The sequence below is a fragment of the Rana temporaria genome, chromosome 4 (genome assembly GCF_905171775.1).
Source record: "Rana temporaria chromosome 4, aRanTem1.1, whole genome shotgun sequence".
NCBI classification, from domain to species: domain Eukaryota; kingdom Metazoa; phylum Chordata; class Amphibia; order Anura; family Ranidae; genus Rana; species Rana temporaria.
Genome location: NC_053492.1, coordinates 317,119,587 through 317,131,316, shown reverse-complemented (window position 1 = coordinate 317,131,316; position 11,730 = coordinate 317,119,587).

The window sequence follows — 11,730 nt, the reverse complement described above, 5'->3', positions numbered from 1 at the left end:
TTCAGTTTTGTCTTTAGCAAGTGAAATGCATGCATAATCAGATTCAGGTCAGGTGATTGACTTGGCCATTGCATAACATTCCACTTCTTTCCCTTAAAAACTCTTTGGTTGCTTTCGCAGTGTGCTTCGGGTCATTGTCCATCTGCAGTGTGAAGCGCCGTCCAATGATTTCTAAAGCATTTGGCCGAATATGAGCAGATAATATTGCCTGAAACACTTCAGAATTCATCCTGCTGCTTTTGTCAGCAGTCACATCATCAATAAATACAAGAGAACCAGTTCCATTGGCAGCCATACATGCCCACGCCATGACACTACCACCACCATGCTTCACTGATGAGGTGGTATGCTTTGGATCATGAGCAGTTCCTTTCCTTCTCCATACTCTTCTCTTCCCATCACTCTGGTACAAGTTGATCTTGGTCTCATCTGTCCATAGGATGTTGTTCCAGAACTGTGAAGGCTTTTTTAGATGCTATTTGGCAAACTCTAATCTGGCCTTTCTGTTTTTGACGCTCACCAATGTTTTACAACTTGTGGTGAACCCTCTGTATTCACTCTGGTGAAGTCTTCTCTTGATTGTTGACTTTGACACATATACACGTACCTCCTGGAGAGTGTTCTTGATCTGGCAAAATGTTGTGAAGGGTGTTTTCTTCACCAGGGAAAGATTTTTTCTGTCATCCACCACAGTTGTTTTCTGTGGTCTTCTGGGTCTTTTGGTGTTGCTGAGCTCACTGGTGCATTCTTTCTTTTTAGGGATTTGGGATGTTCCAAAAAGTTGATTTGGCCACACCTAATGTTTTTGTTATCTCTCTGATAGGGTTTTTTTTTTCAGCCTAATAATAGCTTGCTTCACTGATAGTGACAACTCTTTGGATCTCATATTGAGAGTTGACAGCTGACAGCAACAGATTCCAAATGCAAATAGCACACTTATAATGAACTCTGGACCTTTTATCTTCTCATTGTAAATGGGATAATGAGAGAAGAACACACACCTGGCCATGGAACAGCTGATCAGCCAATTGTCCCATTACTTTTGGTCCCTTAAAAAGTGGGAGGCGTATATACAAACTGTTGTCATTCCTACACCGTTCACCTGATTTGGATGTAAATACCCTCAAATTAAATCTGAAAGCCTGCAGTTAAAACACATCTTGTTTGTTTCATTTCAAATCCATTGTGGTGGTGTATATAGCCAAAAAGATTAGAATTGCACACGCCGGGTATATATATGCTTGCTAATTGCGTTCAGGTCACACCTGAACGCAGGAAGGGCTTTATGCTCCACACTGCCAAGAATCCCCCGCTGGTGGACGCCAGTACTGCAGCCCAAGGATAACATAACACCACCAGGGAAGAACTCCCCCGACAGTCCAAGGCTGTCGGGAGACACCTGGTGGTGGGCCACAGTACTGCACACCAAATACCAGGCAGTAACACCAGCAGGGGGAACCTTCCCTGACAGAGGCCTTCGGCTTGTGGGGTCTCCCCTGCAGGGACTCAGCTAGTCATGATGTGATTTACACTGTTATGGTTGATAATACATTTATTAGGTGTGTATAGCTTTAAGAGGTTTAGTCAGCCATCTCATGTTCAGTCAGAGTGTATTAGAGTCAGGAGGACTAAGTGCTAGACAAGACCTTACTGTGTTGTGTTATACTTTAACTTGTAACAAACTTTGAATGCAAGTTCCAAGGGAATACAGGTCAGTCTCTATGATCCAGAGCTCTCAACCAATGGGCTTCAGTCTCATCAGGCCCTTATAAGGGATTGTACTTCCTGTTTAAGTCAGTCTAGTGCTTCACACAGTTCCTGGCAGAGCAGAGCAAAACACAGTCAGAGGAGAAGCAGTGCAGGCCAGAGGCCTCCAGTTCAGGAGAAAGTACAGCAAAGCCTGGAGTATCCCTAATTGTGTCGATGTCCCAATATTTATGGACCTGACACAATTCTTTCTAAAAATTGTGGATATGCATTTGAAATACCAGGTCTAATATGTGGTTTTAAGGATTAATGGTCTTATGTGATGTAAATAAAGTGAAAAGCTTATAAGATATACCCCTTGTCTTTTATATGTATCATGACTCAAAGGTACCTGAAAATGTCCCATTAATTTTGTATTTTGAGTATCTTTCCTTATGGAAAACATATATTGAGAGAATACAGGGATTGCCATTGCTGACTTTGTTGTCTGAAGAAGCTAGTTGATTGGCTGTCATACTGATCCAATGACTTCAGTGCGTTCTAAGGTACTGAACTGGAACAGGTTTTCAGATCCAGAGTTCTGAATCAATTTTGGATTTCTAATTGCTTGCTAGCTCCAGATCAGTTACTTAGAAAGTAATAAAAGGAGGCAAAGTGTGGGTGATGGACTGGTGTCTGTTTTCAACCTTACAAACTATGGGCCAGATTCACAAACGAGATACGACGGCGTATCTACTGATACGCCGTCGTATCTCTGTTTCTAACTATGCGACTGATTCATAGAATCAGTTACGCATAGCTAGCCCTAAGATCCGACAGGTGTAATGGACTTACACTGTCGGATCTTAGGATGCAGTACCGCGGCCGCCGCTGGGGGGAGTTCTCGTCGTAAACCAGCGTCGGGTATGCAAATTAGCACTTACGGAGATCCACAAAGCTTTTTCCCTTCGTTAAGTCGCCATAAGTGTTAGTTTGCCGTCGCAAAGATAGGGTACCTTTTACAAAGTGTAAAGTTAGTACACCATGTAAAAGTGTACCCGTCTTTCCCGCGTCGCTGTCAATTTTTTTTTACATTTTTTTTTTTCCTGGCGCAACTCTTTTTTACCCGTCACGATTCACAAAACCTCGGCGCATCGTAACTTCGCGCAAAGCACGTCGGGACATTTGCGTCGGGAGCGCGCCTAATTTAAATGGGACTCGCCCCATTTGAATTGGCCCGCCTTGCGCCGGCCGGATTTAGGATACACCGCCGCAAATTTCCAGGTCAGTGCTTTGTGGATCGGGCACTAACTTGGAAAAATTGCGGCGGTGTAACTTAAATCGGAAAAGTTTATTTGCGCCCGGGCTACGTGAATCTGGCCCTATGTAACTATGTGTGTATTATTTTATTTCTCTCCCAAGGCTGTCCCAAGGCTGTCCCTATCCAAGTCAAGCAAACTTGGGTAGGCACAGCAATGTATTTTGGATAATAATATTGGCAGCCGAGAATGATACTGTGAGGGGAACCTAATTAGGTTTTGTGGAGCTATCACATTTGATGGAACACTTATTTTAACCCCCCTTCGGTGCTTATTGGCCTTTTCTTTCTCTAGGTACAAGAGGGGAAGGGCTGGCAGAACCAATACTTAAGCATACAATCCTATGGTCATAGGCTGTTTGCCCTTTACCAGAGTGAATCTTTGAAACTAAAAGATGTGCTTATCATCACCCAACTCACTTTCTCCAGTAGCAACTTTCCCACACCAGGTTTTCCTTCCGCAAGTTGTTGCAGCAGAATAAAAAAAATGTTCCCCAAACAGCCCCACGCCCAGCACCAAAATGCAAGTTTGGCACTTCAACTGCTTCAATGCTAGCTGGGGAAAACAGCCTCTTTCTTGCTGCTCGTGGCCTGGGTGGTCGCTCATAAAACATCCCATGCCAACGCAATTTTGTTTTCTCGTAAGTCCACTACTTAGTCCAGTACTAAGGAAACTGAAACATTTACTACATTCATATCAACTATGTGACATCCAGTGCATCTAACAGGCATCCAATGAAGAATACACTTTTTTTATCAGCCAATACACAAAGTTTATTCATGAATCAACCACTTCCTAGTGAAACATAAGGGCCTTTCTCAGTGACTTTGACATCCATCGACAACATCACATTCTTCGTCCACACCACTATCACAATCCAACTTGTCAGAGGGATCCTCATCCAACATGGTGCAAGACATAAGAAAGAGAGGGCACTAGACAAGAACTGTTGCTAAAAACCATTGCCACCTTAGAACTACCTTTTAATTGACCCAGGGTACGGAGACCAAATCCAAGATAACCCTGGCCTAAAATTCTCTTAAGTAACTGTTACTGGGCAAAGCTAAGGCTAAATACCACCCAATGTTCTATGAATCAGTTAATACATGTGGTAAACTCTTGTCAATGCCCTATGTAAGCAGGGTGGCTAAAACAAAACAAAAAAAATCTCAGGCCTTCAGTGGCTACTACAAATCATGATACAATTTGCCAACATTTCTCTCAACAGACACTACACCTGGGTCCATATTGCCTCCTATTTAAGTGGATGTAAACCCTCACATATACCCAGTGAAGTGAATAGCCTCAGATGATACACAGAGATGAAACAAATCCCCCTATATAAGTTGTATTTGTATATCTGCTTCAACATTGGAAGGGGAGTCTTGTCATACACTGTGTGACAGCTGATTGGAGGAAAGGCACACACCCCCATTCCACATAGGCAGAGGAAGGAATGAATGTACAGAGCTGTGCTATAATTAGACAAGCTCTCTGCAAATCTATTTATAGCACCCACCCCAGCACATATTTTCCGCTATTTTTATCGCCCGTCTCTGAGAACTTGTCAGAAGTTATCATGCTGAAGTTTAATGCTGATAACAGAAGAACAGAGCAGCATATAGACACGGACATAGGGCTATGGGGAGATATAAGTAAACACAACAGATATATGTGCCCAGGTCAAAATTCATTAATCGGGTTTACTTTAAGCTCCCAAAATTAAACAAATAGGAATGGAGGATTGTAGAAGCCCCTTTTACAGCTGAGAATCAGTCATGGGTGATATAAAACACTAAACAGGTGAAGCCCCTGGGCCAGATAGCCTTCCTTGATTGTACTATAAACAGTTTCAGGGACACCTAGCCAATCACATCTTAGCGGCGTGTAACTCACTATCCGCTGTTAACCCCCCACATGCTGATTTACTCCATGCTCACATTACAGTCCTTCGGAAAGGAGGATAAAGATACCAATTAAATATCTTTGTTGAACACTGTTCTCAAAGATATTGGCTTTGTATATCAACATGTATGCCTCCAACAGCTCATACACAACAATCAGGTTGGCTTTGTGGAAGCAGAAAGGCAAGGAACAATATTACAAAAACCTTGGGCCCAGATATATAGGATTGGGAGATATGATGCTACCACTAGGGATGAACCGAACGCCCCCCCCGTTCGGTTCGCACCAGCACTTTCGAACGGACCGACCGTTCATGCGAACATTTAGAACCCCATTGACGTCTATGGGACTCGAACGTTCGAATTCAAAAGTGCTAATTTTAAAGCCTAATGTGCAAGTTATTGTCGTAAAATGTCTGAGAACCTGGGTCTTGCCCCAGGGAACATGTATCAATGGAAAAAAAGTTTTAAAAACGGTCGTTTTTTCTGGAGCAGTGATTTTAATAATGCTTAAATAAATGCTTGAAAAATTCCTTTAAATATTGTACCTGCTGGGTGTCTATAGTATGCCTGTGAAGTGGCACGTGGAACTGTCCCTGCACAAAATTAGATTACTATAAGGAAAAAGTAATTAAAAACTGCTTGCGGCTGTAATGTAATGTCTGGTCCCTGCCATATGGATGAAAATCATTGAGAAAATAGCACAGACACAGACAGTACACACACCACGTAGCTTTAGGTGCACACTGCACACTGCAGAGGACACGGGCAGTACACACTACGTAGCTTTAGGTGCAATCTGCAGAGGACACGGGCAGTACACACCAAGTATATTTAGGTGCAAACTGCAGAGTACAAAGGCAGTACACACACTACGTAGCTTTAGGTGCAAACTGCAGAGGATACAGGCAGTACACACCACGTAGCTTTAGGTGCAAACTGCAGAGGACATGGGCAGTACACACCAAGTATCTTTAGGTGCAAACTACAGAGGACACGGGCAGTACACACCACATAGCTTTATGGTGCACACTGCAGAGGACACAGGCAATACACCACGTGAGAATACTTCAGCTAGCACAATCACCTGCCTGCCAGTAAATTAGGTAGAGCTGATCTAGCTAAACTATACAGTGTATAAATATATATACAACACCTGGGATGCATATATATCCTCTACACACTGTAACTATAACTGACTAGCCTGCCTGCCTGGTCTATCTACCTACTAAAAAGGACACTCTCTCTCTCTGTCTTCTCTCTTTTAACCACCGCAACACACTACACAAGGCTGACCTGCAGGCAGCCTTTTATAGTGTGGGGCGTGTACTAAACCCCCTGAGCCATAATTGGCCAAAGCCACCCTGGGTTTTGGCCAATTATGGCTCTCCATTTATTGCAAGCTGTGATTGGCCAAGCATGCGGGTCATAGTGCATGCTTGGCCAATCATCAGCAAGCAATGCACTGCAATGCCGCAGTGAATTATTGGCTGTGAAACGTAACTCGAATTTGGCGCAAATGGCCCAAAACGTTCGTAATTTGACGAACGATCGAACATATGATGTTCGAGTCGAACATGAGTTCGACTCGAATACGAAGCTCATCCCTAGCTACCACAAATCCTTGCAGTATGTTCTAGTCTAGTCTGTGCACAAGAGTACAGACTATCACAGTTGTATAATTATCAACAACCAATCTCCTCCTCCTACAAAAATGTATGAAGCATAAAAACACTTGCCTGTAAAAACATGCTACAAAGAATAGAACTACGACTATTGGGTTGTTATGTATCTACTGAATATATACCAGATTACTATATTCTGTTATGGATTGAGCGATGTTCGCTCCACATGCATGTTTGTATGTTTATAAAAAAAATGTACCCTTAACCACTTGAGATCTGCGCTATAGACGAAAGACGTCCACAGCGCGGCTCTTAAGTGCCGGGTGGACGTCCCTGGACGTCCTGTTTACATTCCATGTGCGTGCCGCTGGGGGCGCGCTGCGGGGAAACACTGTGCCCGGCGCATCGCTGGGAAGCCGATGCGTGTGCCTCGCGGGCGTGATGTCCGCCAGGTACCCGTGATCAGCGGTGACAGCAGGGACGTGGAGCTCTGTGTGTAAACACAGAGCTCCATGTCCTGTCAGGGAGAGAGGAGACCGATCTGTGTCCCTTGTACATAGGGACACAGCATCGCTCACCTCCCCCAGTCAGTCCCCTTCCCCCACACAGTTAGAACACACCCAGGATACACACCCAGGATACACACCCCTTCAGTGCCAGTCACATTTATACAGTAATTAGTGCATTTTTATAGCACTGATCGCTGTATGAATGTGAATGGTCCCAAAATTGTGTCAAAAGTGTCCGATTACGTCCGCTGCAATATCGCAGGCCTGACAAAAAAAATCGCAGATCGCCGCCATTACTAGTAAAAAAAAAAAAAAAAATCTATCCCCTATTTTATAGGCGCTATAACTTTTGCGCAAACCAATTAATACACGCTAATTGCGATTTTTTTTAACAAAAATATGTAGAAGAATACGTATCGGCCTAAACCGAGGGAAATTTTTATTTTTTTAAAAAAAAAATTGGGATATTAGTATAACAAAAAGTAAAAAATATTGTGTTTTTTTTCAAAATTTTCTGTCTTTTTTTGTTTATAGCGCACAAAATAAAAATTGCAGAGATGATCAAATACCACCAAAAGAAAGCTCTATTTATGGGAAAAAAATGATAAAAATATAATTTGGGTACAGTGTTGTATGACCACGCAATTGTCATTCAAAATGCGTCAGCGCTGAAAGCTGAAAATTGGTCTGGGCACGAAGGGGGTTTAAGTGCCCAGTAATTAAGTGGTTAACCACTTGCCGCCCGCCAATGACAAATTGATGTCGGCAAAGTGGTTGTAGAATCCTGACTGGACGTCATATGACGTCCTCAGGATTCTGAGCCGCTGCGCACCCCCAGGGGCGCGCATCGCGGCGATCGTTGGTGCAGGGTGTCAGTCTGACACCCCGCAACACCGATCAAGGTAAAGAGTCTCTCACAGAGACTCTTTACCACGTGATCAGCCGTGTCCAATCACGGCTGATCACGATGTAAATAGGAAAAGCCGGTAATCGGCTTTTCCTCACTCGCGTCTGTCAGACGCGAGTAGAGGAGAGCCGGTCGGCTGCTCCTGTGACAGGGGGGTTTGTGCTGATCGATTATCAGCACAGCCCCCCCGAGGATGCCCACTGGACCACCAGGCATGGCCACTAGACCAACCGGGAATAAAAAAAAAAAAAAAAAAGTATGCCACCCTAGACCACCAGGGATGAGGAGGACACAAAAAATGGATGCCAATCAGTGCCGCAATGGATGCCAATCAGTGCCCACAATGGGCATCACTGATTGGCAGGCATTGTTTGGCACTGATTGGCATCCATTAGTACAACACATACGATAGTGCCCATCTATGCCCATTCGTGCCACCTATCAGTGCCCATCCATGCCGCCTATCAGTGCCCATCCATGCCACCTATCAGTGCCCATCTGTGCCGCCTATCCGTGCCCATCCGTGCCACCTATCCGTGCCCATCCGTGCCGCCTATCCATGCCCAGCCGTGCCGCCTATCTGTGCCCATCTGTGCCACCTATCCGTGCCCATCAGTTCCGCCTATCCAAGCCCATCCATGCCGCCTATCCGTGCCGCCTGAAAAGTGCCCATCCGTGCCGCTCATCAGTGCCGCATATTAGTGCCCATCAATGCCACCACATCAGTGCCACCTCATCGGTGCCCATCAGTGCCGCCTTATCAGTGCCCGTCAGTGCAGTACCATCAGTGCCCATCAGTGAAGGAGAAAATATACTTATTTACAATGTTTTATAACAGAAACAAAAAAATGTTTTTTTAAAAAATTTTCGGTCATTTTTTATTTTTTTTTTGCAGAAAATAAATATCCCAGAGGTGATCAAATACCACCAAAAGAAAGTTCTATTTGTGGGTACAAAATGATAAACATTTAGTTTGGGTACAGTGTAGCATGACCGCGCAATTGTCATTCAAAGTGCAACAGCGCTGAAAGCTAAAAATTGGTCTGGGCGGAAAGGTGTATAAGTGCCCTATGGAAGTGGTTAAAAAAAGAAAAAAAAAATATGCTACAAAAACCACATTGAAAAACACATGATTATTAAGCAGCATTAGTGGAAACCTAAGCTTACCCTCTATATACTGTATATTATATGATCTACATTACTACAGTATTGGACACAAGACCACCAAAGGTCTAGTTAGCAGGAGAACTAGGTCTAGTTAGCAGGAGAAGAATCCAACATTTACTAACTTCCACATACATTATGACCTTCCCTTCTTCATGCTCCATCAAACATTTCTTTAATTGCTAGTCTTGAATAGCCATAGCTGTAATTAAATAAGAAAAATACAAATATACAGTATTCTGGATAATAAATGCATACATCATAGGTATTAAATGGGATTAAAAATAGTAAGTGGTGTAAACACATATATACATAGGCCCAGATTCTTAGAGGAGATACGACGGCGTATCTCCAGATACGGCGTCGTATCTCTGCGTCCGGCCGGTCGTATCAATGCGCCTGATTCTTAGAATCAGTTATGCATAGATATCTGTTGGATCCGACAGGCGTAAGAGACTCTTACGCCATTGGATCGTAACTGCATTTTTAAGCTGACCGCTAGGGGCGTGTATGCTGATTTATGCGGCAAAATATGTAAATCAGCAAGATACGCAAATTCCCGAACGTACGCGCGGCCGACGCAGTAAATTTACGCCGTTTACGTTAGGCTTTTCCTGGCGTATAGTTGCCCCTGCTATATGGTGGCATAAGTGTGGCGTAACAATGTTAAGTATGGCCGTCGTTCCCGCGTCAAAATTTGAAAAAGTTACGTCGTTTGCGTAAGTTGTTCCTGAATGGGGCTGGACGTCATTTTTGTTCACGTCGAAACCAATGACGTCCTTGCGGCGTACTTTTCAGCAATGCACACTGGGAAATTCCACGGACGGCGCATGCGCCGTTCTGGAAAAACGTCAATCAAGTCGGGTCACAGTACATTTACATAAAACACACCCCCCTGATCCAAATTTGAATTAGGCGGGCTTACGCCGGCCGATTTACGCTACGCCCCAGCAACTTACGGAGCAAGTGCTTTGAGAATACAGCAGTTGCCCGTGTAAGTTGCGGAGGCGTAACGTAAATCAGATACGTTATGCCCGCACAAGTTTACGCGGATGTACGAGAATCTGGCCCATAACATTTATTTACTGAATAATTCTAGAAATATGTACTTCTGATATTTCTTGAAGGTTTCCTTTTTTTAGAAGTATAAAATGATGCAAGGTTTGCATACATTTTAGTGTACTATTTCACCTAATACTGAAGCAGGAAAAGCAAACATTTGCATCTTTTAGTTTAGAGAATGGAATCAGGGCTACTGTTTTATTGATACTGGCCAGCAAGCTATGCTAATTGCTTGGATAAAGGTGTATATGTAGATATATAGCTGGCTGTGTAGTGTGGCCATTCAATAGAGAGAAGTGTACCTGGACAGAGTCTCCATTCATATGTTAAGTGTGCAGAACACGTACAATACACATTGCATTCTGACATTTTAAGGGTGAATTTCAGCATTTATTAATGTTATATATTTAATATTATATATTCCTTGCATTTACATGCCTATAAGATACATATACGTACACACAGTTGCAGATGATACTATACTCTCTTTGCATATTGAATATTTTTTGGGTAGCACATTGAACTCTTGTGTAAACAGAGTGCTATTGTGTATGGGGAAATTAAGTATTTCCTGCTGATCTTCACCTTCCTACTTCAGCCCTTTGTTCCCATGGGAAGGTATTACTAAGCAATAGTGGGTAACAAGAGATCTCAGCTGTCAGGAGATAGTAAAGAAGTTCTACATTGCAATAACCTGGACAGCATTAAGCTCCCCTAAATGTTTGGGATCTTTAAAGTGGATAAGCATTTGTGCTCTGTCTAATTCATATTCAAAGGGCAGTACAGAATTCAGGTAACATGACTAAAGCGTGTCATACACCATGTCGAATTTTGTTAAAGATTTTGGGCCAGATTCATGTACCTGCGCCGCGGCGTTACGTAACTCATTTACGTTACACCGCCGCAACTTTTCAGCGCAAGTGCTTGATTCACAAAGCACTTGCCTGTAAACTTGCCGCGGCGTAATGTAAATCCGTCCGGCGCAAGCCCGCCTAATTCAAATGGGGCGTGTACCATTTAAATTAGGTGCGTTCCCGCGCCGAACGTTCTGCGCATGCTCCGTTAGGAAATTTCCCGCCGTGCTTTGCGCGAAATTACGGCGCCCCGACGTGTTTTTTGAACGGCGACGTGCGTTACGTCCTTTCGTATTCCCGGACGTCTTACGCAAAAAAAAATAAAAAATTCAAATTCGACGCGGGAACGGCGGCCATACTTTAACATGGATGGTCTAATTTTACACCACCTAAATAGCACTCGTAACTTTACGACGGGAAAAGCCGACTAGCGACGACGTAAGCGAATGCGACGAACGTGCGTACCTTCGTGGATCGCCGTAAACAGCTAATTAGCATACCTGACGCGGAAAACGACGAGGACTCCACCCAGCGAGCGCCGAAGAATTACACCTACGATCCGAAGGCGTACGAAGCCGTACGCCTGTCGGATCGAAGCCTAAAGCCGTCGTAACTTGTTTTGAGGATTCAAAACAACGCTACGACGCGGCAAATTTGAAAATACGCCGGAGTATCACAAATAGAGCGTTCTTTTGGTGGT